Source organism: Rhea pennata, chromosome 2 (assembly GCF_028389875.1).
Source record: "Rhea pennata isolate bPtePen1 chromosome 2, bPtePen1.pri, whole genome shotgun sequence".
In the NCBI taxonomy this organism is placed as follows: domain Eukaryota; kingdom Metazoa; phylum Chordata; class Aves; order Rheiformes; family Rheidae; genus Rhea; species Rhea pennata.
This window is the reverse complement of record NC_084664.1, coordinates 126678822-126704594: the sequence shown is the minus strand read 5'-3', so window position 1 is coordinate 126704594 and position 25773 is coordinate 126678822. Positions and strand designations below refer to the sequence as shown.

Genomic DNA, 25773 nt, shown 5'->3' with positions numbered 1-25773 from the left:
ATAAATACTAAAAAAGAATAACAACATAACAAACTCTGCCTGATTTGCTTTCTTTAGGTCCATTATACTCCAAATGAGCAAGCTCCAGAAACAATCTAGCTGTGACTACACAAGAGTGGTCTATGTAGCTCCCCTGCTGCGAGGCCTTGCGTGCAGGTTACTGCTGCATAGCTGTGCAGAACATCACATGGCCTCGTTACCTCCTGTTTGTTTAGACAGTGTTTCTGTTCCCACTGTGTTGTTTCTTCTTGATTGCAAATTAATTGAGATGGTCTGCAGGTTACAATATTAAGACAGCGAATTAATAAGCGTTCAGCTGAGGTATGCAAGCCCCATTACATGATCCAGTGCATGGGATATGCCCTTGACACAAGATTGGACACAGTTCCCATGTCATCTAACTCTGACTGAACAGGCAAGCGCCTAGTCACAACCCATTAGCTTTATAAAATAGCATCTTTAAAATCTGTATCAGTGCCTCAGTTCCTTCATGTGTAAGTTAGGGACAATAACGCTCTCTAGCCCCAAATTACTGACATGACAAGATTCTCACACAGAAGGTGCAACGTACTTGCGTAGTATTACTAAATACTGCAATATTCTTTTTTGAAGTAGACAAATCACATGTAGGCTTTATCTGCTGACATCATTTTAGTGGTTAGTCACATCCATGTCTTTTGCTTTGACATATTAGCCTACTTCAGCCTAAAGTTACTGCTGAAGAATACTTTTAGGAATCAGAACCCTAGCAAGAAATCGGTTTTTGTCCTTCTGCTTTTAAATACAGAAAGTCCCTGCTGTGCTCCTGCAAGGAGCAGATTCTATTTGGAACTTTGCTCCTGCTGCCCACTTAGGAGCATTTCCATCACTATGGCTTAAAGGATCTCAGTAAAGCTCCTCAGAAGACTCAAGTGAGCCACAAGCTGACACCCATATCTGAACCTTAGCACTTGACAGGACCTGCTGATCTGATCTTGGGCTTGAAAAAAGCCCTCTGAGTCACAGCACATGAAACCAAGGTTCAGTGGTGACGATTCGCTGCCAAACAGCACGTGGTGCTGACAGTGATTGGAATCACAAGAGTCTCCAGCATTTCCATAAGAGAAAAGACAAATTACCAATGAATTACAGTTTATTTGGTCAGACCAGATCTGTCCTCCTTTTAGCCTCAATCAGCCACTGCTAACAAAACCTAACACACTGACAGACATGCTGGGTGCAAACAGAATGTATTTTCTGTGAGTAAAATGCCCTTAATTCCTTTTGTGTTACAAATCTCAATTTACAGTATAGCTGCCTAGAGCACTGGATGGGTGCCATCAGCATTTAAAAATTGTGAATTAGCAATTTACTGTATTATGAAGTATATGCATGGAAAAAAGTGCTCCATTTCAGATATGATGAGTGCAAGCAAGTCAGGCCACCAGCGACTGACAGTTGTAAGAGTAAACACGGTAAATATCACTCTACAGAAAGCAGAACCTAAAATCCTAAAATGTTATGTAATGCAATGGGTTCTTCGTCTTGACTCCTTTAGTTCTACATTAAACATACAAAAAAACAAACATACAAAACTTTAGTTTTTAAAATGTCCATGTTGTGATGCACCCCTGGAGATGCTCAAGTGGCTAAGAGTTTAATCACAAGGCAAAGCAGTCCTCTCCAAACTAATGGCTTACTGTAAAAGAGGTATATTATATATGTAGTTGAGTTTCAGAGAAAAAATCAGACAGAGGAGGAATGCTAATAAATCTGCCCTCCAATGAGAATATTCTATTACAAAATCATTTGTAAGTATATTAACCTGTAAAAACAAATTGCTGATGGGTTCATGGATTTAAAGAGACTGTTATAGAGGGCTATTAAATATGAAAGAAAATACCCATAGCAAGTAAAAAGTAGAAAGTATACACTGGAAGGTAGGACTGCATTTTTTCTATTATATCCACAGCACTCATGCTGATATAAAGACACTAATTATGACTTCATTTACATTTTGTTCACTGTTTCATAAATTTTACTTTGTGCCCTTTTTTCTTCCTCATATTGTATAAAAACAAACCCTTCCTTTTGTTCACGTACACATTTTTTCATATTTTAGATTATAAATTCACATTCTCTCTATTTGGGAACATCTAGTGGGACTGTAACCCCACAAGAGGCCTGAATCTTAGTAATGGTTAAAAATCTTTTTTGGACAGATACATCTAAATGTTACTTTTTATTCATGCCCATTTCATTCATTCATTCTATCAATTCGATTATGACAGTCAGACCAAACACTGTCTTTTAAACAGTGTCTTTTATAACTAAGGTCTCTAAGCTAGGAAATTTAAGAATTCTTGTCAGGCAAATTTTTAATACAAAAAATAATGTATCAAGATACAGTGAAGCGATATTTGAGGGGAGGGAAAGTGAGAAGGACTTTAAGAACTCAAAATGTATAAACAGTAAACACAGAATGAGAATGCTGCAATACAAATTGAAGTTTTAAGGGAAGCCTTCAACAACACAGGAGTGCCAGAACTGACACTAACTGATTTTGCAAGTAAAACACACAAACATAAGGAAGCCAAGTAGAAAGAAAGAGTTTAGTGAAACTAAGATGAAGCTGATAAATCAACAACCAAAATTTTTAGGTCCTAACTCAAAGCTGGGGCTTTTCTACTTAATATTCCTCATATGAAAAAAAGAAAAAAAAAACAAATGAGCTAATGGAAGGTACTTAAAAGAGATAAGCCATTAAGGTATATTCAAGTCTATTATTTATATTATGTATATTATGTACATGTACAAACAATGTACATACAATGTACAAACCATATACATTACTAACACCATTATAAAGGCCACTCTTCCTGCAGCATTATCCCTATGGCTTTTATGTCTTTCTTCTCTTTCTTCTCTATTTGCATTGTAACAGCCTTGTGATACTTCAAAAAAAAAATAAAAATAAATAAAATAAACCACACATATCGGGGCCAGTTGACCACTAGTCCAAAAGATTCTCTGCCAATATAACATGCTTCAGGTTTTTTTGGTTTGGGTGCAAATAGACAAAACCATGATGCAAGCTTAAAATAATGAAGAAAAAAAAAAGCACTAAAACCACAAAGTAACTGAAACTTTGGGGAAAACCAGAATGATAGTATCTTTTTTTTTTTTATTTTTTTTTTTTTTGAGACAGTTATCTACACTAAATGCAAACATCCTCTGACCAAGCATTATCTTTTCTGCAAGTGGAGAAGAGAGATAAAGAAATGCCATTCCTTCTGGCACATTCCCAACATTGGAACAGCTATCAGTAATATAGATTGAAAGGAAGAAGATGAATCATTTTTTGCTATGAAAAGAACCATTCCTTTGCCATGAATTCCTTTGTAAACACAAAATTTCTTTGATTTTAACCTTTTTAACAAGCAAAATGTTCTAAAAACATGTATTTTAAAACTTGTATAAAAAGAAGACCACTTGGACATACTTTGTCATTTCAAAATACGCACTTTACACCTAGGAAAATGTAGCAAAGCCACAAATGCTTTGGTCAAGAAGTTTCACCCCTCTTGAATTGACTGATGATATCATATGTTCTAGGAATATTTTTATCATCTGGCATGTTGTTCGGCACCATATGGCACAGCACATTGACAAGAGAGAAAGGACTAGTTTTAAATATTATATATATAGATAGATAGATAAAAATAAATGTTAAACTTCTATAGAAGTATAAAGATACTATTGCACATTTCTGTAATTCTTATTACTGTAGGGGATCATTATGAAAGGTATCTACTTTGTCCTCACACTAGAAGAAGTAAAATCTACAGAAGTAAAGCATAAAACAGTTTCAAGAAAAAAGGAGTATAGCCCCTCAAGAAGAGCTTGAACTGAATGCAACACTTCTTTTCTCACTTGGTAGTACTTCTTTTTCTAAGACTTGTAATTATTGTAATAACGATATACTAACTCTTTCTGTTAGAATTAATTCATGGCAGTAAATTCAGATGGGCACATTTTATGGTCACTTGTAATGTGTAGCTAGATCAATAGCTCCAGTTCTGACCGTACTGAAGGGGATGAGTTTGCCGTTTTCTTCCAAGAAAACTTTTTAAAGGGATGCTTACTGTCACATGGTATTAATGTACACATATATGATCTCTCCTATTTCCATTATTATTAAGTAAAATGACATTATGAATTGTGTGAAATACTGTACAGAGTATTTATATGTATAAATATAAAGTCTATTTGTCATTAAAAAAACATTTTTAGAAAATGTAAGCTATGGAGCCAACCACCTGGCTAATGGGTATAGAAGAACATTTAGCCCAGAATAATCTTAACTATTTTACTGAAAATCCTCTTTTCTTTTCCTGTGAAATCTACTTGAGACCGCTGGCTTCAACCTCAAATACCACAAAATCTCAGTGAACTCCCTGACACAATGATAAGCCAGAATGTGAATATGTGACTAGAGAAAGTTTAAATATATTCTATACTAGTATAAAAGCAATGAAACCTCAGTGACCTCATAATCATCTGCTACTGCACTTGTTCCCTTTTTCCTTCACAAATCACCAGTTTAAGAATAGGATACTGAACTGAACTTCTGAAACCTTCGACGACATCTTCCTGTCCACTGACTGTGACTTAACCGCAAAAACGTTTGTCTATATTAGGATTTTCCCCAAGTACTTCTGGGCAACCCCAAACTGCCTAGTCTTCCCCGCTGGAGGAGGTAGGATGTCTGACCCCAATGACTCAAGTGTCCATTTTCCTCCCAGCTCCATATCCTCCCTTCTTCTACCAGCCTACACACAAAAGTCTACCACCACCTCCGCAAGATGCCTGCACGCAGTATTTTTCAAATACTGCTCTTCAGCAGTAAAGTTTTGCTCTTCAAAACTTTATTAATCTTTTCCATGCCTGCAAATAATGTGTATTAGCCCATCTCAGAAGATAAGCTGCACTCTTTTACTGCCTGTTTGGTCTCACACTGGCATTCTCCCATCCTTCCACCAGAGTCTCATCATTCTTGGTAGAACAAATATTTCCCAGTTCCAGATCTTGGAAATTGTCATTCTCCTCCTCAGCAAATTGCCACATCATTTAAGATCTTAAACAAAATTACAAAGTCTGCCTTTGCTTACAGTATTGCTATTATAATATATCTGGCATTAGTATAGTACAGTATGATAGCAGAGGAAGAAAGTTATTTAGTGATGTATTTTGAATATTCTTACATTGTCATCTACTTAATAGAGCTGAAAGTTCAAAAGAGCTTGAAACAAACAATTAAATGACATACACTTTAAAATAAACAGAACAATGCAAATAGTAAAGTATTAGGTCATTTGTATAAACCACAGATGTGCTAATTCCAATCCTTTAAGATTAATGAGGCTGCAGAACAGTACAAGTACAGGAACTGCAGCACTTGTAGCAGACTAACCGGCACAGGGTAGATGCTGAAGTAACTGAGAACTCCTGAAAGATACGTCTGTGCCTGCTTCCTGCCCTACTTGACAAGCAGGATCCTGACCATGCTTCTTCCTCAGCTCTCTCTGCCCTGCACGCTGCATTGCAAGCATGGAGCCATGCAGGCTCACATTATGGACTACTGCTCATGGCTTGCAGACCCTGTGGCCCAAGAAAGCCACAGCACTGCCCAGTTTCATTCTAGTTTCATAGTTACAGCTCTGTGCTCAAGATGTGCAAGATGCACAGAGCTCAAAGTTCTGTCGTTTGCAGAAGGAGGGGTGGTAAGAGGGAAACTACCTCATTATTAAAGTCCCTGTCACATTTTAGGGATATACTCATCCTTAAGCATCTATCTGGTAGGCAAAACAAATTTTGCCCTGAGAGCCTTTTATTTGGGTTCCAGACATAAAACACTACAGTTTCCACACTTTTATTAGTGGTGCCCTACTCAATATGGAGTAACTATGCTGAGCTTTACTGATATACACTGATAAAATAAAAATTTAGGTTGGAAGCTTTTACTGCAAACACCAGTGACCCCAGATGGTTTTCAATGTGGACAGCTCCAAACACAACAGTTTTAAAGACTCTCCAAATGCTAAGGAAAGTCTAGTGAATATAGTTTGGGAGAGAAAAATTAGAAGGAAAAAGTGTGAAACAGATTAAAAACTCTTCAAGATCACCTAGATTTCTACTAGCCAAAGTGCAAAAAATTGGAAAACCATACATCTTGGATCATTAAAAATTAAAGGTAACTAAGGATAGAAAGGGATATACTACAGATATTACAGGAAATACATAGTCTTACTTCTAAACTGTACTTTCCATCCTTCACTTTTAATGAGTATTCTCTTTGGTATTTAATAGCCCTCTGTAACAATGTCTGTCAATGCATGAACTCATCATCAATTTGCTTTTACAGGTTACGTATTTACAAATGACTAAGGGCAATATGGCCTCAAAAGGAAAAAAACCAAAACATGGTAACATGGTTAGGACCAGTAGGACTACAGGTAATGAGAGAATAAGCATATTAGGAACAGTGGGAGTTATGAAAAGAAGAACTTGGAAATATGGGCAAGAACATTAGTGATCAGACCAGGCGCTTGAATTCCAGCTGTCAGACATAACAGGGGCCTGGCCTAGAAATCTCTTACGAAGATGCTATTCCTAAAGAAGAAAGAGGTCCCTTCAAAAGATTCCTTCAAAATGACTGCCAGGAACTGCCAAAACTGCCTAGCCTGAAAAAGAAAAAAAAAAAAAAAAAAAAAAAAAGTTTTTGGTTGATATTCCTTGGGTAAATTCAACCAATCACTTTTCTGTGTTTGAAATAGTCTCTTTAAGGCTATGTTTGTATACACACAGCCAGGGCAGAGCACTTGCACACACTCTTCCCTACTATGCAAGCATTAGTGTGCCAGGTGGCACACTGGCCTGCACCAACTAGCACTTTCTAGACACCTCCTGGCGCAGCCCAGAGAAGCTTTCCAACAGACAGCAGGGATGAGGCCTCCTTGTTTTATAGGGAAGAGAGTTTAGCCATGCAAAGGCAAAGCATGATATGGAGCAGCAACCACGAGTGCTTCCAGGGCCAGAGAGTGGGCCTAGGCTCATTTTAGTGTAGACCCAGTGTAAGGTCCGCTGCTGCAACAACTGCAGCAGCCAGTGTCCTGGGCTGCCACAGAGCCAGCATCTGGGATCAATTAGGAAAGGAACCATTTTCCCGTCCAACAATAGCAAAAAGAGCCTTGTAAGCAGAATCAACTACTACTCAGTTTAAAATGAACAAGCTTGTAAAAATTCAGCTAAGTCTTAAGTGAAAAAAAGTGAGCTTTAGCAGGCTCTCATCTTTGAGGAGAAACACATAGCAACCACCAATGCCTAGGAAACGATAAACCCAGGTTCAAAACACAGTATTTTATACATGAGGATGAGGAACTAAAAGAATAGGCTACCAGCAAAGACAGGATGCTGGTCTGGAAGATGCATGTTTGCCAAAGATGCATTTAGGAGGTCAGCATGGCACTGCTGAACAAAATGCTAAATACTACTTCAAACAGGTCAGAGTAGATGCTCTCATAGTCTCCTGGATTCCTAATCAAGATTATGAGACCAAACAGATGATGCTCAAAATGGGCTTAACCATAAAGAGGAAGCATAGAACTGTCTCCTCAACAACAGAGATCAGGAGACAGAAGTCCTCTGCCATCAACCCTGCAACTGAGTCTACCATTCGTTAAGTTCTCCCTCACTAGCAACTATGACTAACAAATGTCATTAAAATGTCATTAATTTTTCAATATTTGTTCCTTATTGCTTTTTCACTCTATTCAGGTACCTCCTCCTGGGCAGTTAGGTGAGGAGCAGAAGGAGTCTAGTAGGTAGATAGAAAGCTGAAACCTTTCAATAGGTTCTAGCCACCAACCAGGATTTACATTAAAAGAGTACTCAATCACTTAAGCATGTAGCTTATTCACACAGTATCAAAGCTAATTTCCAATCAAAATCTCATGTATTTACAGAGCAGAGGAAAAGAGGCCAAGTTAACTCACAAAAAAATCTTGCTTAACCTCAACATTTAAGGAAGGATTCAAGATACAGCAAGCGTATCTCAGCAGACTTAGCAAGCTTGAAAATCTAAGGATTTTCTACAAGGGCCATTTTAAAATAAAAATTAGTCCTGTCTACTGACTGCTAAAATACTTTCTGATGGATTAGTATCTAGGATCAACCCCATCTCCGTTTCTAGAATATTTGTAAAGCTACCAGTACAATTGTACTCTGAAGGAACAATTTTATTCATTTTAGATTGTTCAGCTTCAGAAAGACATCAATCTAGCCAGTGTTTGTCAGAACAGTTAGTGTGTGAGAAGTTCTCTACTTGTTCTCTAACTTTTATAACTTTGGTTAGCAAAGTTAAATAATGCTGGCATGCAAACATCTATGTCAACCTTTAACCTTTATAACATTTATAAACTTTAGTTAACCTTTATATCATTTAGTTTCTAAAGTGGTGGAGGAAGGCTAATGAATTGCAGAGCCTTTCAGAAAAATAGATCATAGATCACAGAATTGGTAAGGTTGGAAGGGGCCTCTGGAGATCATCTAGTCCAACCCTCAAACGAGTGGCCCATACAGGGATTGAACCCGCGACCTGGGCATTATTAGCACCACGCTCTAACCAACTGAGCTAAACCTATAAACTGAGTTTTATTTAATTCAATATGATGGGTGCTCAAAGTATTTTTTTTTTGTTTCAGCTCAAAAAAAAATACAAGAAATTTTACATGTGCAATCAATACATTTGTATGTGAAATGTAAATGGAAAGAACATAGCCCATCAGAGAACCAAATTCCAGGAGATGTGGGGTTCCCTCAACTCCCAACAGTGACCGGCAACTCAAGACTTTCAGGATCTGATGATGATGACAGTGACTTTACCAGGAGAAATCCTGTTAAAGTCATTGGCTAAACTTCATATTGACATATAATAGGGACAACATCAGGCTCAAGGGAATTTATTTATAAACATTATGTAAAACATTACATAGAATCTGTAATAAAAATTCTTCCTGTGTAGCAACTTATTCTTCTATTGAATATTAAAGCAACTTTGTGCATTGCCCATGTGAGGTTTTAGGATACAATGATTCAAGTAAATGGGATATTTTTCAAAGTTACTTTGAGTGGATCTAAACACTTGTTCAAGTGAGTAGAAAAATCTAGAGAGAAGGACAGATGCATGGTAGCTAAAATTCCATGAAATACTCTGCAAATCTATGGGTATATACTAGCAACAGAATAAACATTCCCCTCCAACTTCTGACAAAACTGAAAACATGGAAACAAAGATGTTAGTTAAACAACCCCCTTCTGGAAGAATGCTAATTAATTTTTATAGGTTACAGTTTCTTGTTATATCGAAATCAAAATGACACAGCCATTTGTTTTCCCTGGCAAAGTTATGCACATCACTGATTATTCAGGTTTTGAAAACTGTGTATAATACATACTACCACCTACACAACAGCGCAGCGCTGACATTTCAGCACAGAACATGTTGAAGCAGTATTTCTGTACTGGAAAAAAGAACAACTAACAAAGACACTTCCTAGAAGGTATCCATCGAAGAGGAGAGAATAATGTATAAAACATGTGCCTTTTCTTGAAAGCCTGAGGTTACAGATGCCTTTTACACCACATCATGTTCTCAACATAACAGATCTGGTGGAAGTTCCAGGATGAAAAAAGGAAAAGCAGTTTAATTTTGATTTTATGGAACACTGCATTTATCAACATCTTGCAGTAATTTTTGCATGACAGGGGACATTTACAGGAATTACAAAAAAAGTTGTTTAAATGCTTCTGTTCAATATTCTTTCTTCCTTTTAAAATGTACTAATTATTGCAGTTGCCATTTCAAACAAGATAAAGTGACTGCATTCTTAATACTATTTCAACAAGCTTCTGTTACTCTTGCTTATAAGAGGGCCTTTACATTCCATATGTGAGAAAGCTCCAGTTATCCCTACCTAAATGTACCTGAGTCCTCTACTCAGACAACTTTCAAATTATTCAGAAAAAAAATGGACAGAGCTTCCTCATATGCTCACTGCTGAACAAGAGAGATGGTTCCTGGTCTACAGAAAACAGATACACTGGGCATCATTTTAATACCTGCTGTATACAAATGACTTGAATGAAGTCAATCCAAAACTGGTGCAAGCAACATAAAAATTAGGCTGTATCCCTACAGTGCGCCTAGCACTAGCACAAGGGTAAAGAACTAACTTTGCTTTTTAAGGGGAGGTGTATGCCAGGTGCTCTTACACACAAAGTAGGGAAATTAGGTATTTGACACAGAACAGGAATCCCAACATCTACAGTAAATGCTCTCTGAAGTCTTGACTAATCATTCTGTTAAAAAAAGGTTAATGTTTCTGATATCATTATATGCTTCTCTGGTACAAGAGGCTAATGTTTTCCATAAACTTTAGCTGTGAACATTCAACGTTTTAACTTCAGTGAACGCTTGACCAAGTAACAGTGATTTGAGCCACGATGTGGCTACATCGCTGCAAGCATACTGTGAAGATCACCTACTGGTACAAAGCAGTAGCCTCCTCCACCATGGATTACATGCTTTAGAGATCATCAGTACAGCATACATACAAAAAATACTCAACATGCCATAGTTATAGCATTACAGTACTCATATCACAAATACAGAGAAAGTCAAATCTGAAAGAGTTTGGATCCCCTAACACTTTTCTTTTTGAGGAAAAAAGAAAAAAAAAAAAAAAGCAAGCATAGAAGTTCTTACTTGAACTTGAAAAAAAGCACACAAATACTTTCAACACATTAATAAGAATCAGATGGACTTTAAAGGAGTAGGTTTTTGTTTCCAGTTTCAGCTAAAGATCTCAAAGTGATGATAAAAATGGCAATGGACACTAAGAAAAAAGGCAACTATATCCCCACAAATATAAATCAGGAGCATGTTCAACAGCACTTCAGAGATCAAAAAGACTCTAACCTCATACAATTTTCTCTCCTCCTTTAGAAATCGCTACTAGAGATGAGTTTTAAGGGAAGAAGAAAGTCTCTTCTTTTTAAATTCATCAATTGCCATGAGGTTCTAGGTTGACGTGTATTGATATTATTTAAAAGATATGTATTATGAAACATTTACCAAGTTAGCTAAATTTAAATTTTGACATCATACAGTACATCTCAATGAATAAAAAGCTTACATCAAAATAAGTGCCTTAAATAGTATATTCAGGAGAGTTAAAGGCAAAAAAATACTTAATTACAAGCATTGCTAATGTATCAGTTGTGATTAATTAGTATGCTAAGATTGTAAGAACATTTGGATCTGCTACTAATCAAAGGATGCTTAAGGGGTTTCAATCTACATTTTTCTTCTTATGAACCCTATTTGTTTTTGAAAGTTTTTACCATTCACTACACCCAAATTTAACTACTTACCCCTTTCAAACATACCTACCACTTTTCAAACATACACCAGGCATACATCTTCCAAGTTGATTACAGTCCTCACTAATACAGAAAACTGCCTAGCTAAGCAAGAAATGCTTTTAAGAGTGAGGTACAATCTGCCAGTTCTGGTTTGAACCTCAGAATTAGGAGAAGTGATACTCTAGATGGTAGAGGAAAAAAACAAACAAAAAAAAACCCAAAAAACAAGGAAGGAAGACTTGCATTCTTCATGATCTTAACTATGTAAGTACAGTAATTAGTGAGGCAATTCTTTCTTTTGCAAGGAATTAATTAAGCTTGGTAGGGCTATGTTTGTGGGTAGGCCAAGGATCATTTCCTGGGTACTTGGTCCTGTCACATGCCTGAGTGCGTGCTGGGATGACAATACATTATTGCCCCTTCCTACTCCCCTCACATTCAGTTTCTGTGGAACATAATCCAGGCATGTTTCACAAGAGAAAAAGAATATCATTTTTACTACCAACACCACTTCTTTTTTCACAGCGGAACTTTGTACAAAAGTGACAAGAAGAAATTCTTAAAAATTTATAATAAATTGCAACCAATTCTGAGCCGTTGAAGGCTACCAAAGGAGCTTCTCACATGACAATCTCAGAAACTTTGAACAGATTTTGTTAAAGATAGCAAAAGTACTATATCAGTTTCCAAAACAAGCATATATATATGTCACAAAATCCTGTAGCTCTAAAGCCATTATGTCACTTTTAGTGACTACATCATTTCTTTTGTCATCACAATTACAGAAAATTCACATACTACGCAGTCCACAGTCAAATGATACAAGTCTTTCACTGTGTTCTGTATATTATTGATTTTGAAAAAAAAAAGTGTCTGAAGGGTTTAGCTTTCTCAAACACTAAAACAGAGTACTTTTGTACAAGTAAAATTACCTTAATCAACCTCTGAGAGGAAAAGAAGACTCAGACTGCTTAAAAAAAGATCTCACCGGATAATACTAGATTGGGCTCTTCAGCAGATACCATTCAGCACAAGCTTGCCGTTTTAGGGAAAATAAAAACTGACAGGTTTCACTATTGTATTGACAGAAGACAGGGAGTGTGCCAATTGTAGCTAGCAAAACATTACAGAGCATCGCAGAGCTGGGAAGATGTTTGTGAGACAAGTCATCATTTTCACAGTGTTAGTAATGCAGGTAAGTCTGCCTCATAATCAGGGGGATGTGGCCAGCATACTTTTATGCCATCCCTGCAATTCAGATACATATATAATACTTCATATGAAAGAAAACTTAAAATCATATCCAGAGTTCAACTGTGAATTATGAAGTATATTCATAGGGAAGTGGAAGCTTTATTTTTAAGTAACCTCAATTACCAACCAAGAAGTGGTCTCATCTACTTATCATCTCATCATCTCCCAACTTTCAGGCCATTAAAACTCCTTTCCAAATACTGAATTCTAAACCCTTCAAGACTGATGAATAAAGACATTTTAATTATATCAAAATTGAACTTTGAAATTCTGTTCAGAGCACGAAGTGAGCACCAGATTTTTTTTCCCCCTCAGGAAGTGGTAACACTAAGGCGAGGCTACACTATTCCATATTCTGTATCATATAGTCAAATCAGCAATTCACATTTGCCTTAAGAACAAAGTGCCAGTCTACCACAAAAAATGAATTTATGCTCAGCTTAAAGCATGAATCCCACCAAAATCAATGGCTGCTGAAATGCTTAAAATGAAGCCACTACTTCAGCAGTTTGCTGGATCACAGCAGAAGAGAACTCTTAAGAAACCCAACTAAGTAATTTGCAAATATTATCTGTTATATTTTAGAGATGGTGAAGATGAGGTTGAGCAGAAGCAAAGAATGTGTGTGTGGTGAAGCTGCACATCAGTGTTTGCAAGCAAGATCTACACTCATGTTTTCCCGTGTGGCCTGGTCTGCCCTACTTGTCAGGAAACGCCATGTGTGCAGACACATCTAGAGCAGACACACTAAAGAGGTTCCTCAAACACAACCAGATATCACTGCAATCCACCCCCCCCCCCCCCGGCCCCGTATTGCTGTAACTGCCTTAGGGCTTCTGCAAGCACAGTAACATTAGTGAGAAATGGGAGAAGAGGGATGAATCATAACCTGTGTTATACAGTTAGGCCGGCAAAACTTACTCTGTGTTTAAAATGGAAGAATCACAATCCTTGCATTCCTTTGTTACAACAAGATCCTTAACTACTTTATTTTCACCTTACAAAATACAAACGCAAATATTTATGGTAGAAATAGAACCGCACAGCAGAGCTCTGTTTCTTTTTCAAAAGCTTGAAGCATTGAGATTTGCTGTGATTTTCACCAGTTTTTCTTAGGCAAAAGTATTTCAATTGTTACTGAGGTTTTATGAATTACAAAAAATGGTAAGTTTACAAGCATACCATGCAGAAAATACTATTTCAGTTGCCTCTATAATAAAACTGCAGTCACTGTAAAAGCTGTACAATGTGAAGAAATACCAAAGGTAAAATCTTAGACATGATAAAATTAACACAAAACTTCAACTGTCAAGAGTAGAGTACAGCCCAAAAGTCATGTCTGCAATATTATTAAGTCCGATAAGGGACTGTTAGCATTTGTTAACTGCTTTAACGTGCCCTAAAATGAAATTAAGGGAATTAGAGGCCTAAAAGTTAGAAAATGCCAACCATAGTATACATTTTATATGGATGAAAATAAGCACAGTAGAAAAGAAAAGGAAATTGAGATAAACCAACAAAAAGGAAATTGAGATAAACCAACAAAACACAAGACTGAATGATAAACTGCCAGAAAAATCAAGGAAGACTTAAATGCACTCATCTTTTACTCTTCCTAAAATTATGAGGAATCAGTCAGATCATCCAATCAAGATTAAGTTGGTCTGATAAAATGACAGAATTACATAAATGAATGGAATAGCAACTGTTCTAACCCCATCCCTGGATGGAAAAAGGAGAGTCCTACAGAAAACAAATGTTCTAGAAAAGGCAAGACACTTTCAAGCTACTCTTGACAAAGCAAAAAATAAAGGGGACTACAGAGTGTCTCAAGGTCACAGTTTCAAGCTAGACAAAAAAATAAAATCACAATATAGCTTGATTAAGCACAACCCTAAAGAAACTCATAACACCTGTAATTATGAATTCAATGATTCAAAAAAATTCTATTAGAGTGCAATGTACATTTTCTTCAGAAGCCAGAGCACAGTCTGAGACTCATTCTGGTAGCCCACTCCTAGGAACACTCGACTAATAGTTGCCATCTCACTCTTGTGGCTTGAAATTCATTCATTCGTATTTTCTCACAAAGTTCATAAAATGAGATAATATTTTCTTGATGAAGAGAATGATGTGACCCTGGTGAAAGGTGAAAACTTAGGCTGATAATCAGTATATTGAAGAGGACTCTGGGAAGAAAACTGGTATAAATGGAGAATTAGGGAGCAAGCATGAGCCTGTGGGAAGGATTAAGCATTGAAGTTCCTGCTTCTTCAGTTTCCTGTCCCTTCAGCCTGCAGCCACAGGAGAGGGAAGGAAGCAGACAGATTTCCCTTTCTGTTGCGTATAGATTGTCCTAATTTTCTCTTTCATCATGTCTGTTGCTGACTAGAGACACACTCCATCATGACCTGCCTGCAGGTTTCTTCCCATCAACTGAGAAATAAATCCTACATGAGAAGATCAGAAGGGAATACAGAGCAATTAGAGGCAGTGGACGGCAAGGAGTCACATCTTCTGACAGCTATGCTGAGGACCCAGGCAGAATTGCCAGGTGACTTATCAACAAAAGAGCTTAATTTTTTTATTGTCATTTTGTCTATGGAAAATCCCCTTACAAGTTTCAGTGTGATAAAAGCAATTAGCAAAACTCATTCAAATGAAACACAGGAGGGTTTCATTAGCCTAGCTTACCTCCTGAGCAGAGCAAAGGGAATTGATGAGGACAGTTCCTAAACACCATAGTGAATTTTGTGAACATTAAAAAGAAGACAAAAGGGAGAAATTGTAAAAAAAAAAAAAAAAAAAAAGTATACTGTATTACCTAGTAGTAAAAGGGAAGATACAAAATATAAAGCCGGCTGAAAGAGTAAACAGTGATATATACAGACTTTATCCTTTATTGACATAAATCTAGCATTACCTGCTAGCCAAACTCTCGGTCAGGTTATAATCATTATCAGCTGAATTACAGTAGTGCTCAAGGACCTTATTTATATTAGAGAACCCACTCTGCTTTCCATACTTCAAGTAGTTGAGAAATTTGCATGCAAAGCCATGTTTATTGAGGCTACTTTGACCAACCCTACCCAGGAAAATGAACCAGATGACCACATGCTGTACTAACTTGCTGTAAAATTCATACTTTGGCAGATAATTAACTGATTTCTCTGGCTTATACCTTCTTGAGAAATAAACTAAGTGCCAGGAGCAGGAAAGGCCCTCCAGTATCTTGCTACTTTAAGGATTATCTGATATTTACACAAAATATAGAAGGGCTGAGTCAATAGCTATATCTGATTGGACAATCTGTGACTAAATAGGATGAAAGGTATAAATGATGAGATAGAGTAATGATTTTGACATCCGGAGCCTTTGCTCCTGGCCACTGAGAAAAGCTGATGGGAGACAGCCAGATCTGGGAAAGGCAGGGAGCCTCCCTTCCTTTTTGAAGTTACCAAGATGATAGTGTTCATGAGGATTTCCATCTTCCCACAAGTCTTTAATTCGACAACTACCGAGAGAATTATCTCCAGAGACCATTTCTAACACCTACAAAGTTGGAACTATATGCATACTGGTTTTTCACATGGTCTGATAATGGAAACCACTTGACTTTTCAAATTAGCCCAATGTATTCATGCTGCTAACAATTACAAGAAATTCTTCCTGGACTTTTGATTAAATGAACCTTTTAGCTCCAGTTTAAGTTGGTTTATCCCTTATCTTTGTATTATATAAAGCACTTTTGAGCCTCTGGAACTGTTAAAACTCATTTTGAAGACATGGTATCATACATATTCTTGGCTCCTAAACTGTAGTCTTGGAGGTATTACTAAGAACAAGAAACACTGAAATAGCATACAAACAACACAAGATTTTTAAATGTGTAAGCAAAAAGATGAGGCATTGGTTCATCTGGTACCTTTTAAATTGTCTCTGTATTTATAACCTTGGTTGAGAAAGCGGGCTGTTCTCTTCCCGAAACAAGAAAGCATTCAGTGCAGGCTATAGAGCAGCAGCAGGCAATACAGATATGCTGGCCCATACAAATATTCTTGGGGAGCGGAGAAAGGTCAGACAGCAAGCTGTTTCAACCTACAATGATCTAATCTCAAGGCACAGTTAAATATCTATGTCAGATAAGCTTGACAGTAATTTTAACAGAAATCAGAATAAAATGAGAAATATTAATTTGCAACAGCAGTATTCAACACACTAAACAGGAGATGGCCCTGTTAGTTCTGAATGCCATGCTATGTTGTCTTTCATCATGTTTAATTAAAACTTTCCAGTGTTTAAAAGACATACTTATGAGACTGATTTCACCTACCATTCGAAAAGCAAAAACAGAATAATAAGATTAACCTGTAGAGCAATCTACAGGAATAAGCAGTGGACTATTTGTCATTCAAAGTCTTTCAGCAGGAGAAAAATAAACAGAACAGTGTATCTTTCCAAGATGTCCTATCAAAGTTCAAGCTCAGTTTAATTTTGTTGATGCAGAAAACAGCAATGGCAGAAGACAAAACTCTGGTCACAGTAACTGAGCTTTACTTGAAGTGTGTTTCTAAGGCAGAACATGAAACTATGTCCTACTTCTCCAAATGAGATCACCAACCCAGGAAGCCTGAACTTCTTTGTGTGCCCAGCAGATTCTCAGCATTGTCCCTACTCGCTTCTTAGTACTGCAGACCTTACAGGAGAGATATGCATGGTTTTATTTTAAAGTCTACGTAACAGGAAGCCTTTAAGACCCTAAATTTATTATCTCTCCCCTGGTTCTATCCAGTGAAGTCCACAGGTTATGAAAAAAAATCCTTCTTTCCCTAGTAATGTGATAATGTCAAATAGGATCTAGAAGTGTTTGCACTACATAGGATACAAGAAACTGAACAGCTTATGGAAAAAAAATCTGACTCATTCACATATGCAAGAATTTCTTTTCTTGAAGTTTAATTATCAGTTTTCTATCTTAAAGTAGCAATGCCAGAAATTCAGCTGTCTGTTCAACCACAAACAGATACTGCACAAGCAGCTGTTTCTCAGACCACTGAGTTTTGACATGGGGAAATTCTCCAGTCCTGCTGTGAACAATTCCGAGTTGCTCCTTAGCAATGACAAATAATTTAACCTGGCTTTAGAATGTATGATGTGTGAGCTGCTAGAACATGAACTTCAGAGTTCTCTCATGTAGTCTTCAGAGTAAGTCCAGGTTCTGAACCTTGCCTGTTGTACTTCAGAGCCTAGGAATGCATCTGTATCAGTCTCATACACTCCAATGGGAACTGTTACTGAAAAGCCCAAACATCCTTTTTGCACTGCAGTATGTGCTGCAGGCTAAACTCCAGTAGATACAGGCATCTAAGCCTCAGTGCCATTTAACTGGCATTTTTCAGGCATGCATTTGGGGTCAAAAACAGCAGCAGATACAAGCCCATCCTCCCAGCAGTTTCATTTTTCCTCCTTATTTTGCTCCAAGATCAATTCTGCTGGTTCACTGTTATTTTACAATTGGTTCTTGGATGATTCCTGAACTGTGAGACATTTTCACTTCTCATACAACTACACAGCTGCTCTTTTTCAAAAAGGATTCTCATACAAGAATTGCAGTGCAGGGTCTGGCAATATGCCTCACCCTCAGCTGTAGGGCTTGGAGCTTTTGATATCTAAGCAAAACACTTGTCATTCTGAAAACTAAGCCAGACATCTGAAAATCTTTAAAAATCTTTAAAAAATTCCCATCCAATGCAATAGCTGAAATTTTCAAAAGGAATAAGGAAGAAACACATAGTCGACTGCAAACATTTAACAAGTACTGCTACCTTCAAAAACAAAAGCAAACCTTCCAGAGATGCTTCTTCTGTGTTAATGAAGCACAAGTCTGAACCAAGAGTCAGCATTTATAAAAGCAGCCCTGAGATCAGTAACTATCAAAGATCAATTCCTGAACCACTAACGGAAAAAAAATACACCTTATCGTTGACTCCACTGTTTACTGAGCTAGTTTCAAAGAAGAATCCCAAAGCTTCTCACACTGAAAAAAACATATGGAGAGAATTTGTATGGCTATGATTTATCACACATCAGAAGTTCTGAAGAGGTGCTACTGTAACCTAAAAAACTATGCCAGCATTGAAGAGGAAAAACATGAAGCAGTATTTCCCAAATAGGGAAGTGATGACCAAATGCTGTCCTACTGCAGCATCAGTTGAAAGGATCAGTAATGGAAGTCACACAAGTTATCCCTGAAGAGATACCACATTTTATCTTCCTTAGGTAAGCATTTTTCTTTTGTTAACCAGAATAAATAGATATGAGTATCTGAAGAGACTTTGATCTTCCTTGGGGCCCTGTTAGCAAGTTAAACAGAACATCTCTGTTATCTTAACACACATTGTATTATACATATTGTATTATATCCTGACAAAGGGGCAAATCCACTCTTCTGCAGGTATATATACAAAAGGAAAGAGAGTACAAAAAGACTGAAATACCAGCTTCTCAGGAAATCCATTTTATTTACTATAATTCCTGTCTACATTGCTTCAAACAGCAGTAGTTTCATATTAAGGGACACGTGGGTTCCTTTTTTTTTCATATTTTTTAAACTAATTACTGTCAGAGCTAACAATTGCAAAACTTCTGCATTCTTGCACAGCATTGAAATGAAACCATTATTTTTTCTAAATGCTTCACTACTTAAAAAATAATGAAAATTTTCTAGTCATTTTGTATATGCATCATTCAAAATTTTCAAATTTTGTTCAATCTTTTTAATAGGATTTTGGCCACTTTGTAGTATTTGTTATTAAAGCCTAAGGTGAGGCAAGTGACAAAAAATTTGAAGTGATCACCCAGGAAATATCTGGGGGCAGCTCCTCTGAGAAACAAAGAATTGGAATGAGGAAAGAGCACAGAAGTAAGAGGTTTGATAATTTTCTGGTCACAGAAAATGAGATAGGAACCCACACTTAAGAGATAGGAACTCCACTCTGCCTTAGCAATCAGTAGCAGACTGACTCATACAAACATCTCCAAGGAGGACTGCACGTATGCAGAATGAGGCTGTCAGCAAGAAGTTTGAGTAGCTTGTGAAAAACATTAATACAGTCTCTGACAGATCCCTGGGATGTCACAGACCAGGAAGGAGATGCTTGTTCAACTTCTCACTATGGAAATGACCCTGCAATGTTGCAGTCTGGGTTTTCACCGTAGTGTCAGGAAGGGACAACAGTGTAATTGAGAGGATGTTCTTTCCAACATCCCATTTTGCTCATCTGTTTTTCCTTCATCTGCCTCCATAGGGCTGCAGCAGGCTACTCTTGTCAGGACATCATGCAGTTTTCTCTGAAATCAAGAGAGACACATCCATTAAATTTAGCTAGAACCTCCTACTGTCAGGCTCACAGTATGAAAGAGGCTTTTTTAGAGCATCAGAATATTGCTTAGGAAACTACAACATTAAATCACTAGAAGCACAACCATAGCATTTTTTTTTTGCTGATTTAAATTACGAATAGAAAGTACGAGCAGTTAAGAGGAAACAAGATATGTTCTATATGAGAGCCAAGATTTTTTTTCCTGACATGTGCCAAACAAGGAGAAGAAACAGAAGAATCTGGCACCATTAAAAACAGTTTGTGGAGAAAGGAACTGAATATCTACAGCCAAGCTCCATGTGGTTTGTAAAAAGGAAACTTTTGTTTTATGGGACTCTCAGTCAGCCAAAATTCTCCCAGACGGCGTGCAAATGGATATTAGCCTAAAATCCTACATGCATCTTGTAGAAGGATCAGTTAAATGCTGGGGAAAGAAAAGAAAAAGGAACACTACCAAAGTTTTAAATCAGAATTCAAAATCTGCTTCATGGTTGAAAAACTTAGTTTTCAAAACAGTTATAATGTCATATATATGGTAAGTTTGTTGGAAAGGAAACACAACAAGTTTTATTACGAAACTAGAAGTCAAGAAAATGAGTTCCAACCCCAGCTCCACTACCAAATAGCTCTACAAAACTTGGATAAAAGAGAAAAAGACTGCCAACTTAAGTGTGAGATATTCCTTAACTTCATACAGTGTATTAACACTGCACTTAGGCAGTTTCTTTCAGCTTCTGCATTTGATCACTGCTTGGCATTACTACACACTAAGTTAAATAAGTGAGTAGATAGAGCACTGAGAACAGTATATATCAGAGTGCCCTGTGAAGCACTCAGCTACACTGTACTTAAATCAGGAGAAAAACATGTTGACCTTCATTTTACAGCTGGGGAACAGAGGCAGAGTCAGAGGGCAAGAATTTGCGCTACAGAAGCATTCAAATCCCTTCTTCCCACTGAAATCACTTCTCCTTGTGGGAGTTAAAGACCTAAACAGTTTTGTGGGTCTGGGCTGAAGTCCTTCCCACAAGCCTTTTATAAATGGGGCTCAGAAGGTAATACCCTCTAATAATGTAGCTTTCCAGTTATATTACCAATGATTTAAACGGATTAGATGGCAATTTTCACCATCACATTCGAAGGAGAAGTAATTAATGTCTCCTCTAGGAGAACACCAGGATTAAGATTTGCCCCTTTGGGTCTTATTTCATGTCATCCTTTTTATTCAAATTCTTTCAGGTAAGATTTGTTGTCTACAGTCCTCTCTTCCTTTAAATACGGTAGTGAGCATAAATCCAATTTGTGAAGCATATCATCCTGCACTTTATATTTTCTTGGGTTTTTCTCATTCTTACTTTTAGGACTGTCAGCCTGGAGGATGAAGGTAAGGGTTAACTGTTCACTACTTTCTGTACAATATGTTCATTTGTGTATGGTGCTCTAGATGGCTGCTCCATAGTTCATGTTGCACTGGAATAATGAACAGAGCTAAAACCAGTTCCCTTTAATTTTAACTCTTTAATTTTATTTCCTCCAAAGAATAATGAACAGAAGAAAACAAAATAATTGCAGGCGTTTTTCATGAACATGTTGGAAGGAAAAACCACTGTAAAGATGAAAATTACCGTATTTTAGTGAAACCTGAAACTAACAGTCCATATCAGCACTAAAAATATCTTCAGTTCTCACATGCACACACATAAACCAGGATGGCATATATTCATGGGTTCTGGAAGCTGGTCAAGACCAGACCAGGTCCAAACTAAACCAGACCCCCTCCCTATAAAGTAGGTCAATAAAACTGGGAGAAAAGGGAAACTGTTGCTAGGTGGCAGTGTACCTTAGGCAAAGAACACTATAAATCATAGATTATTGGAAGTTTGTTACATGCTAAAAGAGGTGTCATCTCCACTGTCATCTTCAAAGGCTTTGTAGGAACTCGAGCTGTACATGATACACAGAATACATATCAGAGGGCTGAAAAACTGAACGAGGGAAAAAAAGGTAAGAAAGACGAAAAGGAAAAAAAGAAAGACAAAAAGGAAAAAAGACGAAAAGTCTGTCTTGAAACACACTACTATGTAATACCCACAACAGACGGCTTCACAGTTCTATTTATGCTTAAGTACTCAAAAGCCAGTGAACTGCATCCTGCACATCTTGGAAAGATTAGGTTTTGCTTACTTTGTTTTATTTGACCACTGCTACACTCTAGCCAAAAAAGAATGCAGAGAAGTAAACTTCCACCACAATTGGCCCCAGCCATGTATAGTAGACAGAAAAAAAACATAAGCGTAGTGGTTGGACAAAGGTTTTTTAAGATTCTTTAAGAAACTGAACTGTTACTTTTCTGCTTTAAACAGTTGCATTCTTCAGTTCTAAATGTTTAAAAGTGGGGACAGCTAAGAGTGGACAATGAAATTAAACAAAAGGAGTTGTGAGAATGTATGCACTCGTTACAAATCCAGCAAAGAAGACAGAGAAAAAGGCCTGTGCAGAAAACCCAGATAAGGGAAAGAAAAGGCTAGATTTTTCTGATATCCTTCTATCTGTCCTTCCTGATGTTCCTTCCAACGGAAAACTACCTTAACATATTGCCTAAATTAGCAGAAAGTGGTAAAAAAGACAGGCTGATGACATCTTGTGAACTACAATTCGCTTGGTAAGAGAGCTGTTAGCAAGCTCACAGCTTGTCACAGAGAAGGATAAGATGTTCTTGAAGGCAAAGATGAAATCTCTATTCTTTTCAACAATATCTGTCTGGGTTCAAGAGAGCAATCTTTGAGAAAAGTATTTTAGATGAATGTGAACTTATAGATTGGAGGTATTTTGGAAGACAGAATAAAAGACAAATAAAAGAGGCTTTGCTCCAACAGAACATTAAATCCATGATACAGGCCATGGCAAAATTCTTGCTGAGAAGTAATTCTTCATATGTTAACTTTATTCTACAATTATACTGCTTAGGGTTTTTCAGACCTTTTTTTTTTTTATGATGCATTAGAATCTGTTCAAAAATAATACATTAGGAGAGATGTGCCTTGCACTAGCCAACATGGCAATTCTTGTATTGCTGTAATGTAAAACAGGTTACATGAGGAATATATTGCATCATTCATTGCATATATTGCAAATAATGCTGTGAAGTCCATCCTAATTATTAGAATATCGACCTTACTAACCTAAAATACTTTAGATAGAGTAATTTTAACACAAACCATCACCTTTGCAGCTCACTTAGGACATGCGTTAGCTTTTCAAGTAGGCATAATCCTCTTGTGGTTGCTTTCAGGGTTGGCTCTGTATCTTCTTTATCTGAACACACTTTGTAATGCATGCCCCAGGCCTGCAGGATTCAATTTCCATGGATAAAAAAACGGATGCAACCATTTTTTCTTCCATTTCTCCTCACTATTCCCTTCATCAGACCTGACATTTTATTTGTGGTCAGTCTGAGCTTCTCCCCCTTCCTGACAATTTGCAGCCTCTGGCCAGTAAGGAAGGAGTCACAGAGCTTCCTGGCGCTGTTCCCAAACTATTGGTTATAATTTGTGATAATTTACAGTTACGGACAAGCAATAAATGCTGGCAACCCAAAATAAACATCAATTTGAACAATAAAAAGTGAAATCCTGCCACACCTAGAAATGTCACTGGAAACCAACTGCTGCTGGCCTCTCCTGAGCACTGTCCTGCCTTCAGTGGCATTACTGCACTAAGACAAGCAGAGGCTGCCTTCACCTGCTGTGCCACCTCCCACTCTGTGAGACTGTACACAGTTAGTGGAAAAACAGTTTGAAAACAAGAAAGAAACTGTAAAGCTGGAGCTGACTTAGTCATTTTAAGAAAACAAGAGAGAATAATCTGTATAACCCGTATGTTGGAAAGTCATCAAGTTCTGCCACAGCAGAAATACTTCTACATGGGGACAGAGAAAGGAAGCCTTGAACAAAGTATCTTCCCCAGCAAACAGCCTAGATAAGCTTTTCTTCATTAATCAGCAACAGAGAGCTCTTTTTGTAGCATACAGAAAGCACTGAGCCTCATCTGACACTGAAGTTTAATTCAATATAAAATTTTCTGCGATTAAGGAAACTTTTGTTCTTGTTCTATTTCTTCACCATCTGTGATATGAAACCTGGCAAAGGCTCCAATTAGTTTCCTTTGTGCTATTACTGCTACTAGCACTTGAACGATAAACATTTATACAAAAGGAAATTCCTCTTCCTTTCTTTGCTGTCTCCAAACTGTGTATTTAAATATTTCAATAAGAAAATCTGTACTAAACTCACCCTAAAATCTGGTAAAAGCTAATTTACACCAACTGCATTACAGAAAAAAGTATCAATAAGTAACAATAAGTCAATACAACACCTTTTCTGACCAGAATCTTTTAAATAGTAATGAGCATTGAGCCTGAGAGCAAATGAAGAAGTAGCTAAGATGGAAAAAAGGTGAAATCCTGTAATATTCTGCTCAAGAAACACTAGAGACTGATTTGGGGAATTTTCATCAGCAGGATATACAAACTCCCATTAGGTTCTTGAAAGAAATATTGAGAGACATGTAAGTGTTTCTGCTTCTCCTCAGTTGCGTAAGACAGAAACATGGTCTGGCAAAACAAACTTTTAAAACTCTCAGGAGTAAGTTAACTCTTAGCTGTGTTCTTTTACTTACTTAATGTCTTCAGTTTATATATACATATATACACATTTGACTATTTTAGCTATCTTTGTTAGAGACCAAGTATAGATGTGGTTAAAAGCATTGCATGTTATTACATTGGTAAAGTTTACCTTGGTGTCTAACATACAATAAACAATAGCATTATACAGAGTCTGCCCACTGGTACAAGCATACTAACACTAGAGCAACGCTTTTATTTTTTAAACAAATTACCAGCACAGGTAAGTGGCAGTACTTCTTATATTGTAGACAAGCTCTACAAAAACAGACAGAATGGCTCAGGTTTCTGAACCACACATACCACCCGAGTTTAGGAGTACTCTATGACTTTGGGATTTATTCATGCTGTTATTTACCAACAGTCTCCTTTCCTGATGTCAACAGGTTCCCCAATGTTTTTGTGGACACCTAAGAAGGAGGAAGGTAGCCCAGCCTAGAGCTGGCTTTGTTATATCCGAACAGAAGGAGAAACAAGAAGACAAGTGGAGGATACACAATAAGGAAAGACCACAACCTTTCATCAAAACGAGGAGCATAACCATAGCCATGTCATTTCTTAATCCATGGTACCTTTAGCATAGCCTTTCTTAGTGCAGATCAGAAATAGCTGCTTAACAATATCCTTCCTACCAGGCACTTCTCAGGACCACGTACAATTTCTCTTCTACTTTTACGCTAAAAAAAATTTAATTTTGCACGTTTTACTAGAGCAGGATAGCGCTTCTACACTGACAATTTATGCTGCTGACCGTGTTACAGAGAAGTTGATCAGTTTTACAACTTTTTATTTCTAGGTCCATGTGTATTAGTGTTTTCAATACCTGTTTAAATCCTGTGGCATTTATCTAACAAGTAGGTTATTAACCAAACCAAAGCAAACAAACAGCAGTTTGTTTTCTAGGGCAAGATAGCAAGCTTTCTTGCCAAGACCTCCTGTATATCTTTCTGTTGTGGTACAAATGCCCCTAAAAATTTTGCTCTGAAGAGC

The 25773-nt window shown here is 37.2% G+C and overlaps 1 protein-coding gene and 1 long non-coding RNA gene across 2 annotated transcripts in view; both read right to left on the bottom strand.

The window, feature by feature from the left end:
- The window catches only part of LOC134137406 (cytochrome P450 7B1), a 126339-nt gene that overhangs the window by 98457 nt on the left and 2109 nt on the right, over nt 1-25773 (bottom strand). The gene's annotated exons all lie outside the window — the stretch shown is intronic.
- LOC134137407 (uncharacterized) lies at nt 19219-23407 on the bottom strand. The gene is made up of 2 exons (XR_009957686.1): nt 23324-23407; nt 19219-20067 (listed from the first exon to the last, which is right to left on the bottom strand). It is a non-coding gene; the product is annotated as an uncharacterized LOC134137407 (long non-coding RNA).